At 44.8% G+C, this 24,445-nt stretch overlaps 1 long non-coding RNA gene across 2 annotated transcripts; it reads left to right on the top strand.

The window, feature by feature from the left end:
- Positions 1 to 361: 361 nt before the first annotated feature.
- LOC139085165 (uncharacterized) lies at positions 362 to 12,142 on the top strand. Of its 2 annotated transcripts, none has more exons than XR_011543245.1 (3): positions 362 to 742; positions 2,200 to 2,342; positions 6,014 to 10,573. It is a non-coding gene; the product is annotated as an uncharacterized lncRNA (long non-coding RNA). The 2 variants fall into 2 exon arrangements; XR_011543246.1 differs by lacking the exon at positions 6,014 to 10,573 and adding an exon at positions 11,937 to 12,142 and having other exon boundaries at positions 497 to 742.
- The last annotated feature ends 12,303 nt before the right edge of the window (positions 12,143 to 24,445 follow it).

Genomic DNA, 24,445 nt, shown 5'->3' with positions numbered 1-24,445 from the left:
TTGTAAAGACAAACTCTTTGTTTATTTTCTTGTCCTTAAACTTGGTATCAACAAGCCTGACAGCATGGTGCACGTATACCACATGTATCCTGTCTTTCACTGAGTCATTCGCTGCTGAGGAATGAGACCCCCTCACCGTGGAGAAACACTTAACAGATTAATTTTGATAATTTCATTGCTCAAGAAACAGCACACTCCAGCCTGCCAATGACTCCCCTTGAAAGCAGCATCGAGCACCTTTGACCTGTGGCTGAGTGGGAGAACCGGTGTTTGTCTGAAGCCAACTCGTCAGCATGACTTAGGAGTGCAGTAATTAGTGTGACCAGTAATCAAGTCCTGTCTCCTTTAAATTTAAAAAAATAAGTCTTGAAAGAATTTTCCAGAAGAAGCCAGCAGAGACCTATCCCTTTACATTAAGTACCAAATAAAGCCGTCCCCACTGGCATTTCTCCATCCTCATCCATGCCAGTTACAGCCTCACAGCCGAGAATGAAGTGGAAACTGTCCATGTGGGAGAGAAACAAGGCACTATGGTGGAAGAGAGAAGAGACTGGAGCGAGGAAACCCTGAGTTCTCACCTTAGCTGATGACTGAATGGGGTTTGGAAAGACAGTTGAAAAGAGAAAGGCATTCCAGGCAGAGGCAGAGCACATGTGGAGCTGTGGGATGCAGAGCTATCTGGAGAGATGGTGAACTGCAGGGAGGGCGTACGTCTGGGGAGCAGGGTATCTGGTGGCAGGAGGTAAGGCTGTACGTGATGCTAAGGAGACTGGGTTTTATCTGGTAGCTGGTGTGGTACAGTGAATAGACGGCAGCTGTGTCATCAGATCCACCTGTATTGGAGGTCCAGCTCTGCTACTTTCTGTGAAATTGGGATAACAAGCCTTCTTTTATAGAGTTATTTTGAGGATTAAAGATGTTATGTGTAAAGACTGTGGCACCATGCCTGGCTCGGAGATGTTCTGCTGTAAAGAGTTGCTTTTTTTAGGAAACAAGTGGCCATCTAAAGTATTTGTCGTGCTGTTGAAAGATCGTCTTACATCTCGCTGATATACGAATCATTGATTTAGGGTAAACTCCTCAGAATGGTAACCAGTTGGAAGGTCACTGTGCTTTACTGGGTGAGAAAGAGACTGAGATAGGGCAATGGATCGGGATGGGAGAAAGGACAGGAGGGACCGGATGCAAGAGGTATTCGTGCAGCTGAAGCTACAGGACCTGGGGTTCATTTTAAGTGGTTGGCAGAGGATTGGGTGGGTTTGAGGAGTAGGAAGAATTTAAGATAATTGCTAGGTTTCACTTAGAGAATGGGTTGATGGCGGTGCCCCAGTGAAGATGTAGAATGACAGAAAAGGGGGCAGATTTTATAAGGAAGAGGCTGGCTCTTAATTTAGGTATAAGCAAAGCCAAAATCAGAAAGTAAAAATATAATCAAATTCTCAAGTCATTTATGTACACTTGGTCAAAATCCAGATGTTTGTAAATATATAGAGAGGTAATATATCATAACCAAAGAGGACTGGATTTGGATTCAGAAGACCAGGCATGCAATCTCTGTCTACAGAATACTTGCTGTACAATTTTGGGAAAATTACTGAGCCCCTCTGAGCTTCAGTTTCCTAATTTATAAAATAGAGATAATGATGATCATTCTTGCCCCCTCTATCAACTGAAGCACAGAGGACAGTGTGAAGAGATTCTCACCAGACACTTATCTCCAGACCTCGGTCCCTAGTTCTTCAGCCCCACTCAGGTATGGGTCAACTTTGTGATTCTGTGGGTCACAAATGCTCCTGTGTCCAAAAAGGTAGGTGTAGAGTTTCAAATTCTCCTGGATGCCTTCCATGACAGGACTCTCTGAGAGACTGTGGAACAGGGACAGTGTGCTCCTTTGTGGGAACACACAACGCTCACTGCCATCTGCCTGAGGCAGAGAGAAATGGAGACACTGTCCTGTCCTCTGCAGGAGCTGGAGCCATCAGGAGGAGACAGAACAAGATCTGCTCCCCTCAACCCTGAGAGAAGGGCTGCTTACAGTTTCCTTGGGCTTTGTTGAAGCCAAGATGAAAAGGAATGTGAGAATTTTAGAGGGAAGGATGGAAGGAAATAAATATGGAAGCTCGGAAAGAAGTAAGAGAGGGAGAGAAGAAGGGAGGGAGTTTGATGAGTAAACTGACCTCCATCTCCTTGGATTTTCAGGGATCGCGACCTAGTACTAGTAAATGTGACTTCCAGAGCAAGTACTAGAGGACCACTCCTTAATCCAGTTGCACCTGTTCATTCTTCATGATTTCGCTCAGGTGGCATCTCTTTGAGGAGCCATTCTTAACCTTCTTGGCGAGGTAAGGTGGTCCCCGAGGATGGTCCCATAATGCTCTCTCTCTCAATGTACTCCCTTGTGTTGCAGTGATCTATTTATGTGCTTGCCTTCCTCACAGACTGGGAGAAACACATTATTACCACCGCTACCACCTCCAATTAGCAGACAGGACTGTTGGAGCTCAGAGAAATTAAGTAACTTTATTAAGGACACAGAGCTAGCAAGTGGCAGATCCAAGATTTAAACCTACCTTACCTTGGTCTCATTGCAAAGCTTTTAATGTTTCCCATTTCAAACTGTTTTCTACAGAAAATAGATTTCTAAAGTGCCCCTCTAGGAAATGTGTTTTCTCTAAAATCAGCCCCAAGCTGGACACTCAAGAGTGGCCCCAAGGGTCTTGGGGCGATGGAATACTCTGCCTTTCAAAGAGAACGATCTCATAATTCACAAGTTTGCCTTTCAATTAACTGAGGACTGTAGCTCTTTATTTAATGTTATTTCTACATAATCTAATTTTGGCTTCAGGTTAATGGACCCATAGGGAGTTATTGCTACTTCAGTTTCAAAAGCATTCAGCAGCATTCCTAGATTATTGGTTGTTAATGGAATCACCCAGCTGTTTTGACTTTCTTTCAATCCTTCTTGATATGACCCTAGAGAAGAGGACAAAATGGAAACAGTGGGACTCACTTTTAGGTCATTGGAACTTGCTGAGCTCTCCTTCTGCCAGCCCCCTGGCCACACTTGATTCTAGTTCCTAGAAAACCACATGCTCATAGCCAGACCCAGCATTATTCATGCAAAAACATTTACTAAGCACCTACTATGTCCAAGGTCCTGTGGTAGTACTGCTGGAGACACCAAGATGGGTCAACTATGGTGTGAAGCAGGAATCCCATTTGGTTGGGATAATCACTAAAATTTCTGAGCCATGGCTTCCTTCTGTGCAGTGGCCGTCTGCAGTTTCAACAAGATGTTTATCATTGTTCATTTATTCCTTCAAATAATATAGACTGAGAATCTACTGTGCACCAGGAACTTCCCTGAGGATACCTTCTGATGGTTCCAATCCTGTAGGAGTTTACAGTCTAAAGGATACAGATAAATTAACAGGCAGTGACAGTACATGGTGACGAGTCAACTATGGGGGAAGCACTGGGGGCCATGAGAACACAAAGGAGTCATTGCTATTCAGGAGTGAGGGGTCAGACAATTCTTCCTTTAGTTTAGTCTGAGTCTAGACCTGAGCAGGATTAGGAGTCAGCCAGAATTAGCAGAGAGGTGAGCGAGGAACACTGTTTCAGGTGGAAGGACCAGTATGAGCAGATATGCAGGATGAGAAAGAGTAAGTCATACTGGGAAAGTATGGTGGTTAATGTGCCTTGAGTAGAGTTCAGAGTGAAGATAAGTGAAAAGAGGGATGAGGCTGGAGAAAAGGGGCATGTGCAGAACATAAAGAGTCTTATAAACCTACAAAAGAGATTGGACTTCATTCCATAGACAGTGGAATGTGTGAAGGTTCTCATAGGTGCCTGACATGAGCAGATTTGGACTTTTGACAATTCCTCTGGCTGCAAATACGTAGATTTGATTTGGGGATTGAAAACTGGAGGCTGGAGCAATTGGACCAAGAAAGCGGACAGAGCTACTGAGGAAGCAGTAAAGATGGAGAAAAGGGGAGCGACTTGAAAGAAAATTGGGAATAAACACCAACAGAACTTAATATCAGTAGTGAGATGAGTTCCTGGAACTGCAAACATTAGACTTTTAGAAAAACACAAACTAGAAAGTCAACCTTAGCCTCAAGCCCAGATTTCCACCTTTTGTGAATTAATGACACCTGAGTTAATGAGGTTTTCTAGATTGGAATATTAGATCAAAGTCATTCTACTCAAGATTTTTTAAGTTTAGTAATATTTGAAGAAGAAAGAAGAAAGACTGGAGTCAAAGTGTAAGATGGCTTTGATTCCAGGCTTTGGGGTGAGTCAGGATCCAGTAGGTCATGGGAAACTTTCCCCAAATGATAACAAGGTAAATGAGTGGCTCTCATTTTTATGAGAAGCTAAAGCTTCTTTTTTCATAGGTTTATTAAATTATACTTCACCGATGGAATATTTAATTTGCTTTACAAAGGAAAAAATTCTTGTTCCCGCAAAGGCGTGGGGACATAAAGATCGGTCGCCTTCTATATACTTTTGCGCTTGTGAGATGACCCCAGAGCCTGTACAGAAGCTGCTGGAGGCAAAATGTCTTACAAATTTTTTAAAGTATGAAAAGTCTTCACTCTGGTGAAGGTGATGTTTCACGTTTTCTGAAAATCACACCCAAGCTTTTGTACTGCAAATGCGTGAGCAGAAGGGGAAGGACATGGTGTCTGGAGGCCGACCTGCGTGGTTTGGAACACCTGCTTGCACCCAAACCAGCTGCACGTCTGGGGAAAGAACTTAATCTTCCCCGTGTGTTGTCTCAGCTGTGAAGTGAGGGTGGGTCTGATGAACCCTTCTCAGGGCAACTGCAATGCTCAATCAGAGCATTCCTTCCTCACTTCCCAGACACCTGGCGTTGTTGTCTGCAAGTTGAGGAGAGTAAATCCTGCTCTGCCTACTTCGTGGGTTGCTGGGGGTGCGAGGGAAAGCTGAGGCTCAGAGGGGAAAAGCGTTTGTCCAAGGTCACAAAACAGATTGGCAGCAAAGTAGGAGCTAAGACCAAGTGTCCTAAAGCCCAGCACCTCCCCCTGCCATGGTGCCACACCAATGCCCAGGTCACTGGGACACAGTAGGTGTGCTTCAGTGGTAGAGGCTCTCTGGATTTCTCTTCGGTGCCATTGGCTATTTCGGGAAGTGCTGGAAAGTGAGCTCAGAACCTGTCATGCACAAATAGCCCTTGATTCTGATCCCACCTTTTCCTCCTACTGTAAGCTCCCCACAAGGGAAATCTCCTTTCTGACCCTGCACTCAGCAGCTACCACCTCGGTGCCCACCTTACTCCAGACACCTACCCTCCCAAGGGCCTTCGTCACACAGGGGCTGAGGGACCCACCTGAACATGGTCTGTTCCCTTCAGATGCCGAATGCCCAGAGGGCAGGGACTTGGTCCCATCTGTAAGCTCTCCGGACACCCTGCTCCCACCTGGCTCCTACAGGTACTCAACAGAGTTGCCAGAATTAAATCTATCATAAGAAATTTGACTTCCGTATTGTTCCCTTGTAAAACATAGAATGCACCATCTTTGGAAAAGACGGGAGAGCATTATCCGGGGTGAGCTGGGGCTGCAATTTGGAGACTCTTCCTAGGTCACTTACAGATATCCATGTTACCCAAATGGTAGCCTAACCAGTTTTGCAGCCACAGAGTTCTCCAGAGGCCCCAGTGTCCACATCCCACTCCCTCATTCCCCGCTACTGCTCACCTTCCACCCCATCACCTCCACTCTGCTGGGACCCTGGTCTGCCCATCAGGGATGGGCTGCTGAATGGGAAACAAAGGAAAGAAATCAAACACTGACAGCTTGAGCTTACTGATTTGAACTATTCTCAGAGGCAGAGTGGGGATATCTAATCGCTGCTTGAAAGAGGACTCGACTGTGTCTCTGGAGACCACATCTACAGATGTGGAGAGACATCTGTGCTGGTTCTGTCCTTCGTAACTTCTCACCAGAGCCCTTCCACAGCCTCCTGCTTTTCTCTCTTTCAGAACTTGCCTGCCTGGGTCTTTTCCTCCCACACAGGTTGAAACCTTCCACACTTGCCCCCAGCACTTCCCTCGTGAAGAGTGTAGACTTCGCAGACCCAAGCTCAAATCCCAACTCTGCCACATGGCTACTGCAGTCCTCACCTGACAGATTTGTTGCAAAGAAAAGAAGTAATACAGTTAAGGCACAGAGTAGCCATCCAAGAAATGGCAGCTGGTATTGTTTACAAAGGAAAATTTCCGACTCCTCAGCCTGGCACTGATGGTTTTCCGCATTCAGCCTCCTGCCCACTTCTCAGCATCCTTCCCTCCAGCTCTGAACTTCTGTCAAACCAGGGGCTCAGGGGCTCAGCACCCTAGGATCTCTGCATGAAGGGATGAAACTGGGGCTGTGGGACGAGGATGGGCAGCTGTAGTGGGGCTCACCAAGCACTTCACGAGCGTTTCATGTGACTACTTCTGACCAATGGGCCCCAAGAGAGGTGACTTGTGTCACTCCCAGGGTGAAGCATGGAAGAGCTGATGCGTGACCTTCCAATTGTTTCTATCTCTACTACAACCACCCCCATCAAAATGCAGGCACGAGATCCAAGCAGCCTGTCACATCAAGTCACTGCATGAAGGAAAGCTGCCTTGGAGAGTCTGGGGGACATTGTATGAGTAAGCACTCAGTCTTCGCTGTGTTAACCTGCTTAGATTTGGAGGTTGTTTGTTACTACAGCATAACCTAACCTTTCCTGATTAATGCATAGGTGAAATAGTTGTTAAACATTTTCTATTGCTGGCTTTACACAAGGCCATTAGGATAAATGATGACAAAGATACTCACAAGCTTTGTTTTCTTTTAGTTGACTAATGATGAAATGGAGAGGTAAACAGACAATTACAACGCAGTGTGATACGTGCTCAAACATTCTGGGTGAACGGAGCAGGAGCATTTATTGTAGTCTGGGGTCAGGAAAGCTTTCAGAGAGAAAGTAACATCTAGACAGAATCTGAAGATGAATACTAGTCAGGGAATAAGCAGAGTTGTTTGGATGATTAAGTGGAATGAAGCTCTCCGTGGTCCTCAATAAATAATCCCACATCTCACCTTAATTTTTCTGGTACTTTTACCTGGATCTAGTCACCCCCTTTCCAGAATAATGCAAAGGTCTCTCTCTTTAATTCTTAGCACATGAAATCCTCTCCCTGTTCTGAATTCTCTTTACCTGGAATTCTAGAATATCCAGACTTACTTGAGTATAGCCGTACTTGAATACAGCTTCAGAGATAGTACAGACCAGGCGTGCATGAGTCATTCCATCTTGTGACTTAGAGAATATGTCTTAGAGACTGAGTCATAAAATCATAAAGGCACAGAACATTTGGATGGAGGACCAAATAGAGAAAAAATAAAAATTCCTCTTGGCATACAAATTATCTTGAAACAAATTTGTAACAGGATATAGAAACTGAAGCCTCTGATAAGCACTATGAGATAACAGAGGATAAATTCAAAGCCAGATCTGTGTTTGGAACTTACCAAGGAAATGTCAGAAGACTTGTCCCATAGCTGGAGGACCCTCTTCCTTACTGAAGATTTAAAGAGAGTTACGGGGACGGAAGGAGGAAAGTTATCGAGGTTTCTTCAGAGATGCCATTGTATGTTGGGGTGCAAGCTCAAGTTTGGTGAGAGTCTTCAATGGAATCATTCCAAGAGATTTGGAGTGTGTTCCTTGCAATTCAGGTCTGCTTCTCAACCAGGAGATGCAGAGGGAAGAGGAGGCCGATGTGCTGCTTTGGGGGTAAAACCAAGGGAATCCTGCTGTGTGGGGACCCAGTGTTTCTTGGAGCAAGGGATGTGGAAGTGTTTCCCATGAGCCAGCGTGGGACTATTCAACGTGAGAGAAAGGCACGGTGGGAAGATTCCAGTTAATAGGGCTGTCCTGGGGAGGAGGAGAAACCCCCTCATCAAGAACCTGGGTCCCTAGGGTCTGAGGAAGGAGAGGAAGCATCCACCCAAATAGAGTTGCTTCCAGCTGGGACTGGGGAGCCTCAGGGGAGGTTCTCAGTGGTAGGTTTTCTGAGAACATGAAAATGCCCACAGTCTGCCAGGTCCTGGGCGCTAGGACAGCTGATGATGGTGTCATCTGAGGAGGACTTTTCCTAGTCTCTTACCTCTCCTTCCTCCCTCATCCAACCATGGAAGCTGGAGTTCAGGGAAGTGTTGAGCACCAGGTGGGTGAACAGAGAAGTCAAGCCAAAGCGCTCGCCTTTCCCTCCACAGGCTTCCAGCCTAAAAAACACCTGAGCCTGAGGAAAGAGGGAGACTCCTTCCCAAATCGTGTTTAGATTTGTGGCTAATATCTTTGACTGGGAGCTCAATTACTGAATCAAGACAATTTTTGAAACTTAAAACAAGTCTGGAACTGTCAGTTACCTGAAAGTTCTCAGAAACTTGGCTTATTTTCACCCCGGGGCAGGAGAAGTTTGCCCCGCGGAATACCTTTTGAAGAAGTGGTGGGATAACAAAATAAAGGTGCATTTTAATTGCTTCACAAGCTGTTCTTGTTCAACCTGCATATTTTAAAGGATTTTTAAGCATCTTCTTGAAACTGCAGGGAAGAGAGATCCTTAAAAATTACTTAGGAATAAGAAATGGTAAGGATATCAATCCTACAGCGCCCATTATCATTCACTTAGGATGCGCAAAATGTGCCTTGTGTTTTCTTGATTTGGTGTCAACTCTCATCCCTTCCTGTTAGGAAGTTTATTTCATCAACCTGAAATTCTCAACCAAGAAGGTTTTTAAGAACAGATTCTGCAGGATGGGGCACAGCAGAGGGAGAAGATCTTGTGCACAGTTCCCCCATTGCCCTCCTGCATCCTGAGCCATTTTTAAGGTCTCTGAGCTCTGTCTATAGCTGTAAACTGGATTTAACTAAAACTCTTGGGTTGCCCCAATCTACACTTCAGTCTTTCCTCGCCACATAAGCATCAAAAAAGCAAACCAATACACACACACATACGCTCACCCCAAGCTACCTTCTCCTCGGCTACATCACAAATCAACTCTTAAAACCTGGAAAAGAAAGGTAGTTTTGTAGAAAGAGTATTATTTCTGAAGGTTATTTAAGGTCACAAAGAGGAGGAATAAATCACATATACCAATGTCCAAACCTTCTAAATTTCTTCAAGCATCTTTTGTTTTCTCAAATTTTCCTTTTCTAGAGCAGCTGTCGTCTCTCTCCATTGCCTGAAACTCTCCTCCCCACTCCATATTCCATCTGCTTACATATCCTGCACCTTGATCAGCCCAACAAAGGACCGGCCTTTAGCTGAATCCTGACTTGCCCTGGCCCACTGAAACTTCTCAGGCAATCCCAGGTACACTTGGGTGGAGTGGCAGTGGAGATAGAGTGACAGCATCAATATAGCTCAGGTGCTTTTGCCTCCTGCCTCCTCCTAGGACGGGACTGCACAGCTCCTCTGGCTTTGGCTTTCCTGAGTGTTTTCACCCCATCAACGCTTTCCTGGAATTGGCCAAGTGGGCCCAAGCTACAGAAGCATTGCTTGCCGCTCCCAGTGATACAGACCTTCACATTTGTGGAGCCTCCCAAGAGGGAAAGAGTAAACAGGACAGATTCCCTCTGACTTTGACCTCATAGCAAATTAGTTCCTGTCATAGTACATGCCTGAGAAATATTAGTTTCTTCTCCCTCCTTTTCTTTTCTTTGTTTTTTTAAGACTTTTTATTTTTTTCCTTTTTCTCCCCAAAGCCCCCCGGTACATAGTTGTATATTATTTCTTGTGGGTCCTAGTTGTGGCATGTGGGACGCCGCCCCAGCGTGGCCCGACGAGCAGTGCCATGTCCGCACCCAGGACCCGAACCAACGAAACACTGGGCCGCCGGCAGCGGAGTGCGCGAACCCAACCACTCGGCCACGGGGCCAGCCCCATCTTCTCCCTCCTTTTCTGAAAGTAAAATATTGCCAAGAATTTTCCCAATTTAATAAGTGAAAATGTCCTTAGTTCTCAGGCTCTGGCCCTGATGACAAGCCCCCATTCTCTTTTTTATCCATCTTCCTCACTCAGCACGGCACACACATGGCTGCCTGTAGTTGAATATGCATGAACATGCAGAAACCCACGGAAGCTGGCAACTTATTTTTAATGTGTAAATTGCATTCAAGAATTAGGTACACATAGCATCCTCAAAAGCCATGCTCCCTTTCCATCAACTGTAGGAATGGAACTAAATTATAAATTAAAGCCAGCTGCCAAATATATATATAAAATAAAGGCATTAATTCCATAAGTGCATCCTAATTTAGAACCTTATTATAGAGGCCAGCGACAAATATATCTGCAAACTTTCAAGAAAGCATGAAAAATACAACTCATTCAGAAATATAAAATTAAATGGTTGTTCATTACAAATGACTATCTGAACAAATTCAGATCAGGAGGCACCAGTCTTCAAGGATTTCAAAGGTGGCAATAAAAAGATTAACAAATAAAAAAAATCTATATCTAGTTAAAAACACCAAGACATTAAAAAATCCAGCAAAAAAAAAAAAATCCTCTCTTTCGTCTCTTTTCTCAGCAATGACAAACTCAATTCTCAGACAGGTCTGTGGAGAAAAGCTGCCATATCTTGAATTTTGCACAAGGAATACATTTTCAAAAAACTGTGTCACCTAGTTTTATTATATAATTTCACTTGGTGACACCCCGTCTTCCCACCCCTGTCCACACAGACGGTATTGAATATAGAAAGAAGTGGTAAAACTTCCTCTGCCTCAAAATCGGGTCAGAACTAATCTTCATCAGGAGAAACTTGTGGGTAATACATGATGGGCCAGAGGTGGTGACTGTGGGGGAGATGGGTGGGGCCAGAGCATCTGCCTCTCCTCGGAGAGCCGCATGCCCATCTGGAACACAGGGCATACTGGGAGCAGTTCTATCGATTGTTGTCTCTCTTCTGTCTCTTCAACCCATGTCCTCTTCGTCATCCCCACTGCTCCTTGAAACAAACCTGATATTATTAAGACTCTCTGGATGGCCCCAAAGTAGGAGCGATAGGGAGAATCCATAGGGAAGAACCTGAAAGCTCAATGGGAGAAATACCATGACTGACTCAGCTTTGCAAGACTTTCCACCAAACAATTTTATTTCTTAAGTAATAAGCAATTGTTTCCCCTTCCTCAATTAATCACCCATGTGTATAAATCAGGAGACAACAGTAAAATACCATTAAATTGAGCTTCTGCCGCAGACCTAACCAATGACAATGCTCCTGGTCCTTCTTTGTCTCCATGGAGCCCACCTCTCCCAACAGGGAATGAAAGGCATCCTTGGGCATCCTTGCTTTTGAGCTTTCCTTGCATCTAGGAGTGGCTATGGGAGTCACTCTGAGCTAAATGAGACATAAAGAGAAGTTTTCTGTGCTTGGGGGAGATTTCCAGAAAATACTCCTCTCTGTTCCATGATAAAGTACATTAAAAAAAGAGAAAAAAGCACTGTGCCTCCCTTTTCCTCTTGGCATTGCCATCTTGGGACCAGGAGAGGTGACATGATTTATGCACCAAGAAAGGCAACTTAGAGAGAGAGGAACGCTTGGGTCCTTGATGGCATTGTCCAGCTGCTGTCTCAGTACTGGAACCACCTGCTCTGGATACCGCGTTTTTGGGGGGGGGGGAAAAAGAGAGACAACCCTATTACTTAAGTCACATTTAGTTGGACATTGTGTTGTTTTTAGCTGAAAGCATCCTGACTGTGAGAATTGTTCAGTGGGTCAGCCACTGCCTTGGTCAGCTGTGAGACTCTCTTGTACACGCACAAGTACAACTGCTACAAAGCTGTTGGTGATGCTGAAGATTGTTGTTGATCACGTTACTACCTTTGGGAGGCCCAGGAAAAAACCAACCATATTATTTTCCAGAGAGACAGAGACGTGGGCTTATTTGTTGGACTGGAAGAGGCTGAATGCCATCTCACCTACTTTCCAGCTGTGTGACGTGAGCAAGTGCTCACCACCCTGAAACTCAATTTCCTCGTCTGTGGTGTGAAGCATAGCGCAGAACCTTGCTGCTGCGGCATCGAATGAGATAATGCACTTAAGGAACCCAGCACAGGGCCCGGCGTGTGGTAAGACTCAGTCTTTGCTGTGCTAACATTTCTGTTCTCCACCTGTGGAGGTGGGAGGGAGTCGAACAATTGCAGGTGCTTTGAGGCTGGCTAGCCCTTGTTCTCCCGTAGAGGAAGGTAAGGACCGCCCACCCGGGCCTGGGAGCAAAGGAAGCAGTGTGAGTCTATGGAGAGGCTGGAGGGCTGTGGAGAGAAGTGAAGTTCAACTTTCAAACCATCACTTAAGAAGCCTCCTCTATGCTGAATCACGCTGCTTTTCTGGTCTTGTTTCTAGGCACCGGTGAAATATGACTCAGCGCCCGAGGCGTTCTTGCCTCGTACTCTGTGATTCTCCGCGCATCTGTCCAGGCCGTCCCCGTGCCTGGAGAAGCATTCCCCGTCAGCTAGCTGACTTCTGCTTCCTCCTCAAGGCACGGCTCAGCCATCCCCTCCTAGTCATCTTTGTGGATCCTCATTTCTCACCCACCTCTCTGGGCCGGGTATCCCTTCTCTACTTGCCTCGTATGCTCTCTGCTGGCCTCTATCACAGAATTCTGCCCACATTTTATTTCTCCTCCTACTAAGTTGTCTCCTCGGTCCCAAGCATATTCCTTGCATATATTTAGTAACCAAATGTTGGCTGAATAACATGCCCATAAAAAATAAGATTAAACTCAGTGCTAAGTAAACATTATTCTATGCAGTTGTATACTTGATCTAGGAAAAGGATTTCTATTTTTTCCATGAGACAAACCTGATGTGTTTATTACCTCCACCATCATTTTTTTCTTGGAAACTTCTGCTTTATTGCTGTAAGAAGAATGGGCTGCTGCCACCTTACTTGAGTGAAACGGTGGAAAGAAACAAAACATGTTTAGAAATTGAAAAAGCACAATTAATAATTCATGAGTTAAAGCAGAAATCATAATGGAAATCTAGAGGCGAATGACGATAAAGGCATTACACAGTAAAATTTGAGTAATGCAATTTAAAGGCTACTTAGAGGGAAATATATTGTCTTCAATTTGTGTATTAGAAAAAATAAATCTTAAGAAGCTATGTATTTAATTCAAAAGCTAGAAAAAGAGCTGTAGAATAAACTGAAAGAAACTTAAAAAGATAAAATCAAAAAGCAATTAAATAGAAAATAAAGACACTGTAAAGATATTTCTTTTTAAAAATGTAGCTCATTGAAAATATTCATAAGATAACTCTCTGACAAGGTTGCTCAAAAAAAAAGAGAAGACACCAACGACAACATCAAGAATGACAAAGGAAACACAACTGCAGCGTCAGGGAAATTTTAGCAATTGTTACACAATGCTGTGACTAGTATTAGGACAATAATTTTGATAACTATGATGAAATTAATATTTTCAGAAAAATGAAAATTACCAAAATTGACTCAAGAAGAAATAGAAAATCTGAACAGACCCTTCAGTAAATTAAATTCATGGTTGAAAATCAGCCCTCTTCAAAGAAAGCATCAGCACAAGATAGTTTCAAATTTCACTAAACCTTCTAAGAATGGACAATTCTATCTTATACAAGCTTCTTTAGAGACTAGAAAGAGGGAAACTAGCTGAGAGCAAAGAGTAAACAAAGACCCTTCTTTGTGATGGACAAATTTGACTGGGGGCTAACCCTGGACCCCTGATAAAGGGGAAAGGTCAGCTCTGTTCCAGGCATCGTAACTTACGGTTAAGGAGGGAAAAAGCCCCATGATTGGTGAACAGCATCGTTCCTGGGAGGACTGTGGATACACTGGCAGGGAGCTTAAATGTGAGCTTTCTGTGCGGGGTTGATGTGTCATGGGCATGTCCCATATGGGGATCTGGAAGCCGTGTCTATGGAGCTATTTCAGCTGTACTGGTTCTGATTTTAGGCAATGGCTCCTAAATCCACCTGTGTGGACACTTTCCTTTGCACCTGAGCTGTCACTTGGGTGGTATGAGAACAGCCAATGGACCGCTGTGTGACCTGCTCAAATACCCATCAAAGAGAGAGGCCCCGCTGCCATGCTGCGTGTGTCCTGCAGCCTTCCGTGTAACCTGGCACCGGGTGTGGGCTACTCAGATCTAGATTGTAAATGTCTAGTTGAAACTAAGACCACCACTGATGGTTATCGCAAGACCCAAATCATGAGGCAAAATAAAAAATTATTTGGTAAACCCAATACCAAATACATGAGGATAACAGTGAAAAAAGAAATTACTGGCAATATCACTTTTGAATAAAGATGCAAAAATCATAATATTAGCAAATTGATTCCAGCAAGATATTGAAATACACACAGACACACATACAGAATAAAAATGGAAGAATAGTTCAATATCAAAAGAAATCTATTGATCAAATTCATCACATTAATGGATTAAGTAGCAAAACCATTGACAAACACCGTTAGCTAACACATCAGCCACTCCCACCCTTCTCCCTTCTGGCCTCCATTACCCTAAGTTGTGGCGATTTTTGCAAACAATCTTCCATATGAATCAATGAAAGAGAAAGGAGAACTTAGAAAGTCACCCATATATTGTGACTTTAAAAATAAATTGGAATTACAAATCAGTGGACAAGAAAGGACTGTTCAATTAATCATATTAAGCAACTGATTAACATATGGAAGACAATAAAATTGGATCTCAACCTCACATTATTAGGTCCTTTTTCACACAAAAGCAAAATTAAGATGGCGACCGGCCAGGTTGCATAGTGGTTAAGTTTGCGCCCTCTGCTTCGGTGACCGGGGGATCGCAGGTTCACGTCCCAAGTGCAGACCTAGCACTGCTCATCAAGCCACACTGTGGAAGCATCCCACATAAAGCAGAGGAAGATTAGCACAGATGTTAGCTCAGGGCCAATCTTCCTCACCAAAAAAATGCAAATTTAAGATGAATTGAAGCAAAACTTAAAACTTGCAAAATTAATATGAAAATATTGCAACATCTGGGTTGAGTAGAATTTCTTTAATAAGACCAAAAAAAACCCACCATAGCTTATTGTAGAAAATATCAATGAATATAATCATAATTATATTTGTGGGACAATGCAACATACAGAATATCACCATTTATGTAAATTGCAAAAACACACAAGGTGACATATGTGAAAACATGTGCAATGTTCCAAGAAGACACAGGAATGTTCATCCCCAGCTGCAGCGTGATGACAGTGTGTCCCCTTGGGGAGGGGAAGGGACCAGAAGCAGTAAGAAGAGAACCTCACCTCTATCTTGATGCCTTCAGATGTTTTGAAAAGTCCTACTCCAAATAGGGCAAAATGTTAACCTCTATGAATCCTGGGTAGTGGCTACATGGTTGTTTGTCATGGCAATACTATCCATAATTTTTTAAATATTTGAAATTTTCTACAATAAAAAGTAACACAATAAAATGCCTGTCTCTCCCTTGATCCATAAGTCCCCATGACAACCTGGATGAAATTCAAAGGACATAACAGAGAGAAAGAAGACCCTCCGTTTACTGGCCCCTGTCTCCTTCTCACTACCTCACACTCAATCCTCAGGCCATTTGTTGCTATACCACACATGCACACATGCGTTCACACACTTGTCCACACACACATATCTATGTGCACGTACGCACAAACACACTCACTCACACAGCCCTACTTCTTGACTCCATGCCTTCCCCCATGTTGTCCCTTCCGTGTGGAGTCCTCTTCCCCCACTATCTGTCAGTTACTGCCTGACCGTCCTCTAAGAACTGCCCCCACTGGCCATCTTGTCTGGAAGCCTCCTTTGGTCCCCTGAAGCCAGTTCCTCTTTGCTCCCATGATAATGGGTGGCTGTGCTCTCACTATATTGCCTGTCCGTGTCACCCACTAGACTGTCAACCCCTTGAGTGCAGGAAATGGGTCTTATTTGCCTTAATGTTTTTAGTAACTAGAATAGTGCCAGATACTTGGTAGGTATCCACTAGGTGTCCTTTGATTAAAGATTGGACCTACTACGTGTAGACAGCCAGGAAAAGTTGACTAAGTATGTAAGTATCCCAAGAGGTACATTTTTCCTGGGGTACACAGCAGAGGTCTTGCTTGCATTTTGGCAATTCTTCAGTGCAGTTCATGGGCAGTGTATGGGTTTGGGGAGAGACAGCGCTGGGTTCTAACCCTCCTCCTTCTCATTGCTGACTATAGGACTTTGGCCAAGTCATAATTTAGTGTCTTTGGACCTCAGAAAAGTGGGGGTAATAATACCATCCTGGACAGTTATTGTAAGAGTTCTATGAGCTAAACTATGTGCAACCCTGTTGCATCTGTCAAATAAGTTATAAATCATTAAACTAGTCTTGGCTGATGTTCAATGCAGGCTGATGAATGAAGGTGAGGTCTAATGATGAGGATTTGGGGAGTCTGAAAAGAATTGATTAAAGAGATTCATTCTGAGTAATTTTGTAGAAAGAAAGACTTTCATGTTGGAGAGAAACCCAAAAAATTTCCAAAACAAAAAAAAGGGCGTTTACATAAGTTTTCTTGGTAGGAACCAAAGGAGTTCACACAGATTTAATTGTCTGCTCTCCAGTTCAGAGCGTATTTGTAAGAAGCTTTGTCTTTAGGAAGGGGCAGGAGCCAATGAATGGCCGTGAAGTCCATGCTAGATTCTGTGAGTTGGGAGAAACCCCTGCGGAAGCCACAGTGAGAAGTGTGGAAGGTGATGCAGAGACAATGGTCTGTATTGTAAGGAGAGAGGCTTTGGCACGTAAGGGGGAGTTTTATCTCCGAACCTTAGCTCCTTCTTCATAAAAATGAAAATAAACTGCCTGGTGTAGTCACTGGAAGGATTAGAGATCACACATTTAAGGAACCAAACACAGCACCTGGTCCTGGCAAGAGTTTAATAGTTGGGTCCTATTTTGACAATTATTACTATTGTCATGGTACAGTTGGACAACACAGTGTGGTTTCAATGTATCTGAGTCTCATCTACTTTAAAAATTTTCAACCCTGAATGCAGCCTGCCTCGGTGCTTGAGGTCTTTGGAGCCAAGGCACTTCACAACCATTAGCGTACCTCGGAATTCCTATAGAGCTTTGTAAAAAGTACAGACGAGAGAGCCCACCCAGACCTGTTAGACCAGAGTCTCTGGAATGGATCCTATTTTCATTTTCTAACCTTGTAGCAGAAACAATTCCAATACAGAGCCTGGGCTGAGAACCAAGGCTGGGAAGCAATGGATGGAGGCACTACTTTTTCCGGGCTCCCCTGTTGAAAGGGGCATATCACCTGGGACAGGCAAAATAAAGCAGAGCCAGCCTTTCACACCTGGAATGAATTCATTGATAGAATTATCTGCCAAGTGAACCAAGAAGAGAGTCCTGAGATGTGGTAGAGGGAGCATGGAAGATGACACACCCTCCTCTGTAAAATGAGATGATTAAAGAGACTGTATTTCACGGAATTGTTGAGAGATGAAGTTATATGAGATGCAGTTGCTCAATCTTAGTTTTCCTTTCCGAGGATGGATGAGTGAGATGTGGGCAGTGGGAGGCTAGAAAGAGATGCAGGCAGGACATCCACCTGGATGGTGCATGGGGCCTGGCTTGTCTTCTCTGCAGGTGGGAAGGTTGCCCAGCAGTTTTGTGGTGCAGGTGTATTCGGGACGGGGGTCCACCTGAGGCTATGGACCTGAGTGGTGGGGAGAAAGTCAGAAAACAGGCGAAGAAACATGAGGCAGCCTTATAGTAAGGACAGAATCTGCCCTTCAGTGGCTCCCCAAAGCCTTCACAATAAAACAGAGCCCCTTCTCTTGATGATTGTCTTATTCCCTGGGTCTGCCATAACAAAAAACCATGAAAACATGGCCTAAAACCACAACACATTCTCTCACGGTTCTGAAGGCCGGAAGTCCAAAATCAGTGCGTCACCATGCTCCCCCCGAAGACCCTAGGGAAGGATGTGCTCCATGCCTCCCTCCAAGCTGCTGGTGGCCCCTGATCCTTGGCAATCCTTGGTTTACAGATGCCTCCTTCCAATCTCTGCCTCTGTCCTCACGTGGCATTCTCTCTGTGTCAGTGTCTTCACACGGCATGCTCACGAGGACACGACTCACTGGATTTAGGGCCCATCCTCATCCAATATGATCTCATCTTAACTAACTACATTTGCTAAGGTCCTATTTCCAGGTAAGGTCACGTTCGGAGGTTCTGAGTGGACATGGTCTTTTGTGGGACACAATTCAGCCCAGGACACTGATGATGATCATGTAGACCCTCATGAGTTTCTCCTGTATTCTACATCTGTACCGAAATGCTCACCTCTGGCTGGGCTTTTCACAGTGTATGACAATCGATTGTTCACCAGTCTACGTCTCCTACCAAACTGTGAGGTCTTGAGGGCTGAGTCCATTTTTTTTGTTTTTGTTGTTTTTTTTATGCCTTTCACCATCCAGGGTGTAACACAGGACTAGGTTGATGACTGGCGTTCAGCAAATGTGTGTGAAATTTCAGTGATTTACAGGCATTTTTTGGTGAGACTGGCCATTGGGATCTCTGACCTTGAGGATCTTAGAATCCAGGAGGATGTCTGACGGCCTCTGGAGGAAACACATCAAGCCAAAGCTTAACAGCTTCGCTACCACCCTGTTCCTTTGCTGTCAGGACTGGAAACAGCTAACTGAGTTCTGGTCTGTTGCTCTTGCCTTGTGGGACCCTGGGCCAGTCATTTCCCCATTCTGTCCTCAATTTCCCACTATAAATGAAGGATTTGGGCCACAGTCACAATATCCCCTCATCTTCTAAGCTTCCCTCTCACTAAGGTTGAATGGGTCATGGTCAGAACTGAGGTTACTGAGAGAGAAACATCAAAGCGCCATTTACGGCAGTTGCCTCTGAAATGGATCCCACAGCTTCTACGTTCACCATGGTGAGCCTTGCTCTGTTTAGACAGACGTGTCTGCCGCTCCGGTGAGAAGCCGTTCCCCGTTGCCTAGCAGGCCGCGAGCATGGTGCTGAAATTCCCTGGGTGAAGATTGCCAAGGGTGCTGGAAAACACGGGTAAAGCCAGTCTTTCAGCTCCAACCCTTCATTTAGATCTGCTTTCTCTTTGAATCTCAGCTGGCTGCAGCAGGCTCGTAGGGAGCCTGCTGAGGTGTTCGGCAAATCACGGAAGAGCAAGGGCTCCCCAGAGAGGATGTTTTCCCTCATACCAGAAGCTTTCAAAACATCAGGAGGAGTGAATTGTTGCAAATGAGTGTCCAATCGTCTGCGCTCCTTCAGAGAAGAGGTGAGGGATGGAATGCTCACCTTCAGGCTCCACAGATTTTCAGCCTTGAGAAGGACAACTTCTTTCCGAAAGAAGATAGGACACAACGTCACATTCTTCAAGAAGCCTTCCCTGGCCACCCCCTCTCCAAGCTGGGCTCCCCATTTTCTGTGTTCCCATAGTCCCTGGGCTTATTTCTAGACTGCCCTTGACACACTGGGTTGAAATTTTTCCCCAAGACTCAGATCCCCGTAAGTGCTGTGCTATAAAGATCCTGTTTGCCCTTCCAGACCACTCTCCATGCTTCTTAAAAGAAGTCTTGGGACAAGGTCGAAGAGGAGAGTGGTTCTTCTGGAAGGTGATCTCAGGAAGCATATGGGAGGAATGTGAAAAGAGAGAAAGAGAAGGAAGAGAGGTCTCTAAGAGGGTGTGTTAATAGCTGGAACCCTGTCCCACCCTGGACCTCCTAAAGAACCTTGTGGCATGAACTTCAGAGTTGACCCCCTGAGGGTTGACCACAAAGCTGCAGTGTTTATCGATGGATCCTCCTCCCTGTTGGTTGGGAGTTTCCCTGGGGGGCATTTAGCCCTGCACTTTTGGTTGCTCCCGCATGCATGCAGGCTGGGTGGCTCATGTGACATCAGAAAAAGCCCTGGAGCAGGAGCAGGAAAGCAGAGGTAGGACATACACAGGACAGCAGGGGGTGCCAGAGAGATATCAAGATATTCATTTCCCCGGTTCCCTCTCTGTTGTGTAGCTGCCCAAGGACCATGTCCCTCCATCAAAAGTCACATCTCCTGCAGTTCTTAGCTTGGTACCCCCAGGGCCTACTCTGAATTCAGACAAGAAAAATGGTCAAATTTTCCTTACCCAACAAAATAGGCATCAGGGGCTGGCCGAGTGGTGTAGTGGTTAAGTTCAGCATGCTTCGCTTTGGCAGCCCAGGTTCACAGGTTCAGATCCCAGGCATGGACTACACCACTCATTAAGCCATACTGGGGTGGCAACTCACATACAAAATAGAGGAAGATGGGCACAGATGTTAGCTCAGCTACAATCTTCCTCACGCTAAACAAAATAAAAATAAAGACATCAGGAGAGAGGAGGCATAAGAGGATATTTTCAAAGGGTGTGTAGAGTAGATGCGTAGTAGATGGTACTAATATTCAAGGATGTTCACTCCCCCCCAACACCCCCCGCCACCCCTGCCCCATGTGGGAGGAGCGTAATTCTCTGCTCCATTGCTGTGGACTTTGGCCAATGGAATGTGAGCAGAGGCGACTGTGCCATGTCTGAGTGGGGGCTTGCAAGGCAATTGCTTGATCTAACTTGACCTTCCCTGCTCTTCTCCCCAGTCTTAATGACGGATACATCCCACACGGGGGCTGCTCCTTCAGCCTGGACCCCAGAACAAGAAGACACGTGGAACAGAGCCAAACAGGCACGTCAAACCACAGCTTCCAACACGTGATATGATTCAGAAAAAAATCTCTGTTGTTGTAAGCAGTTGAGATTCAAGGGTCATTTGTCACCGAGCAAAGCTGTCTAATACAGTGTATTTCATCTTGTAATGTTGGAAAAGCAATGATTATGATTCTGAACCAAATATCAAAAGATATTTCCTTGGGGCTTTCTTGGAATTAGCTGATCTTTAGGGAAAACTCTTGCTTAAATTGGGATCCTAACTAATCAAACTTTTCCCTCCAGTGAAAGAAATAACATTTGGTGCTGCTTATTCCATAGAAGCTTTGCATACATTATCCTATCTTACTTTCTTAGCAAAACCATTGCAGGAAATATTTCTATTCTCATTTATAGAAAAAGAAACTGAGACTTAAGAGAGTTTCACTGACTTGTCCAAAGTCTCACAAAAAATGACCAGGATTTGAAATAGGTCTGGAATTCAGACAAAATCTGTATTCTTTGCCTCACACCACGCTAAAGTAACGCTCCTCAGCTACTGGGGCTGCCAACAAAGGCTGCCTTTGAGGGGCCTGTAATGAGCTGCATTCAGTACAGAAGGCGTTTCCCTCCTGACACCATTAAAATATTTCTCACAGAAAAAAAAAGATTTCCCCCAACCTCAAAAACTATCAAAAATATTTCTCCCAACCAAAAAGAAAAAACTCTTTTTGGATTTTTTTAAATTGTTAAATAGTTTGAGCACTTTCCCGATGATGTAATGTTGAAACAAGGGATCTTCGAATTCTATATGACAGGAGAAGTAAGAACGTTTCTCTGAGACTCTCAAGAATCCTTGGAAACATCCACTTATGGAGAACAATTTCCGCTGGCCAATGCCAGCCTTGATTCTAGTATTTTAAAAGATGCCCTACTGACCATCTGCTTAAAGAGGACTCAGCCAATCAATAAACGTTTATTGGAAGACTTTCCGGTGCCAAACACCATGCTGGGCACAGAGGCCAGAACAAACCAGCATTTTATCCCATTTAACTCTCATAAATACACTGTCACCTATTGCTAACCCCGTTTCACTAAGGAACGAAACATTGTTATGATCTTTAGAGAGCCTGAGTTACTTGCTGAAAGCTAGGTTGGGATTCTAACCCAAGTCAGGATGGTTCTCATCACTCCATTAGTATATTCCATTTTACATCTTCTTATGCTGGGTACCTCTTTATAATGATGTCAACTCTGCAGAGAAGAGTTGACACAGCAGGCCTGAAATTGCCATCCATGCTATGTCTAGCCTTGCTTGCAAAGTTGGCTTTTGGCTAGTGTCTAGGAACTTGGATTTCAAGAGGGTTCCCACTCTCTCCTAACTGGTAAGGATGACTAATTGTTTGCACAAACAATGTGGTTTATGCTGAACACCTGCTTTCCTTAGGGGAGTCTGGAATTTTGGTACCAGGTAGAGAGTGCCCAGGTGACCAGCCCCCAATAAAAGCCTTGGGCACTGAGTCTCCAATAAGCTTCCCTGGTGGACAATATTTCACACATGTTGTCAAGACTTGTTGCTGGCTGAATTATGCGTGTTTTCCGTGATTCCCCCAGGAGAGGCCTCTTGGAAGCTTGCATCTGTTTTCCTCTATATTTTGCCCCATACACATTTTCTCTGTGCAAATTCTGCTGTGCATTCTTTCACTGTAATAAATCATAGCCGTGAGTATGACCATACACTGAATCTTGTGAGTGAGTTCTCCTAGAGAGTCATCAAATTGAGGGTGGTCTCGGGGACCCCCAGCATAGTCACCTTCCTGTATCCATGACAACTACTGGCTGTCTCAGTAGTTGTCCAAGCACACATTTTGAGAAATCACCAATCATACATTTTGAGAAAAACAAAACTAGTTCCAGTGAGTTTCTGGGTCTGAAAGCCACTTGTTAGTGCAAAAGTGCTCCATTCTCCACTTCTGCTAGCCAGTGACCAACTGAAAGGCATGTGTGCCACTTGCTGTGTGTGCTCTGGGCTGACTCGATTGCCCACAGCGTGAAGTCCAAGCTCCTCAACCTGACCCAGTGGCCTCTATCGTCTGACTCTGTCCGTACCTTCAGCCTCATTCTTCTCTCCCACTTTATGGTAAGGTGCCACAGTAGCCTAAACACATGGGCTGTCTCAGCCTATGCACCTTAGCCCGTGACCTCCCCCATCCCAGGACATGCCTCTCCCTTCTCTGATTTAAGAAATCACACAGGTCACATCCACTTGGAGGTCGTGTGATCACGGTATCTTAGTTAGCTCAGGCTGCCCTTACAAAATGCTGTGGACTGGGTGGCTTACACACAGACATTTATTTCTCACAGATCTGGAGGTTGGAAGTCTGAGACCAGGGTGCCAGCCAGGCCAGGATCTTGGTGAGAGCCTCTTCTTGGGTTGCAGATGGCTGCCTTCCCGTTGCGTCCTCATGTGGTCTTTACTCAGTGTGCATGTTTGGAGAGAGCGAGCTCCAGTCTCTCTTCCTCTTCTAAGAAGGGCACTAATCTCATCATGCGGGTCCCACCCTCATGACCTCATCTAAACTAATTACCTCTCAAAAGCCCCACGTCCAAACGCCATCATTGCTTGGGGGGTTAGGACTTCAACTTATGGGTTTTGAGGGGATCTAAACATTCAGTCCATAGCGCTTGGGCAGTTCAGGTGCATCTTCTCTCTCCTTCTACCCTCTCACCTCATCTACTCATTCAGCAGATTTTTACTGTCCCATATGTGCCAGACATTCTTCTGCATGCTGGGGACATGATCAGGGACAAGAGAGAAGCAGCCTTCATGGAGCTTACAGCTTCCAAGTGTCTTCAGGAAACCTTCCTCACTTAACCTTCCTTTCTCTGATCTTCCCTTTGCTGATTCTCCTCCATAGCCGTCTATCTCGCTCCACTCTCAGTAAAAACCTTTTGAGCATACACTCCTGTCCATATGTAGTACTTATTTATAAATTGTATGCATGTTATATATACAGTGTACAATATAACAATATACAAAACAAATTAATAAAGACAAGGATAAAAACATGGAGGAAGAGAAGTTCTAAGTCCTACATTGAACTGCTGTGAACACATGGTGTGAACACAGCCTTCTCTGGAGCTCTCTCGTCCACGTGGGGACCCCGCCACCCCTGAGCACTTGAGACCAGCGTCACTCTTATTCACACTTTTGGAGTTGACTGTTTACCCATCTCCTCACCTTAAAGACAGAGTCTTCGTCATCTCTGTGTGCCCAGAGCCAGGGGGAGTACCTGCCACAGAGTGGACCCTCTATAGACGTTTCTGGAAATATACACACAAGCGAAGCATCAACATTATTGTTACAATGACTACAATCACAACCCCAAGATTCTCTTCTTAGACAGGTCTTCCTGCAGTTCCTGAGTTGGATCACCCAGTTGTGGGTGTTGAGCCCACATACTTCTGAAACCAACAAGGTTCACCTGAAACCAATGTGGACTGACTCCTGTGACCTGACAAGCATGAATGTTACATTGTATTGAGGGCTTGCTGAGTGTCCGGCACTGTGCTAAGTGTTTTAATGCTGCTTCTGTAATCTTGTCAACAACCTCACAAGTCTGTTGTACTCCACTATGCAGAAAAGGGAACTTGGACACATTAAGCAATTTTCCCAAGGTCACAGGGCTAGGGGTAGGA

Source organism: Equus przewalskii, chromosome 8, assembly GCF_037783145.1.
Source record: "Equus przewalskii isolate Varuska chromosome 8, EquPr2, whole genome shotgun sequence".
Classification (NCBI taxonomy): Eukaryota; Metazoa; Chordata; class Mammalia; order Perissodactyla; family Equidae; genus Equus; species Equus przewalskii.
Note: the sequence above shows the minus strand (reverse complement) of the source record. Positions and strands in the feature narration are given on the sequence as shown.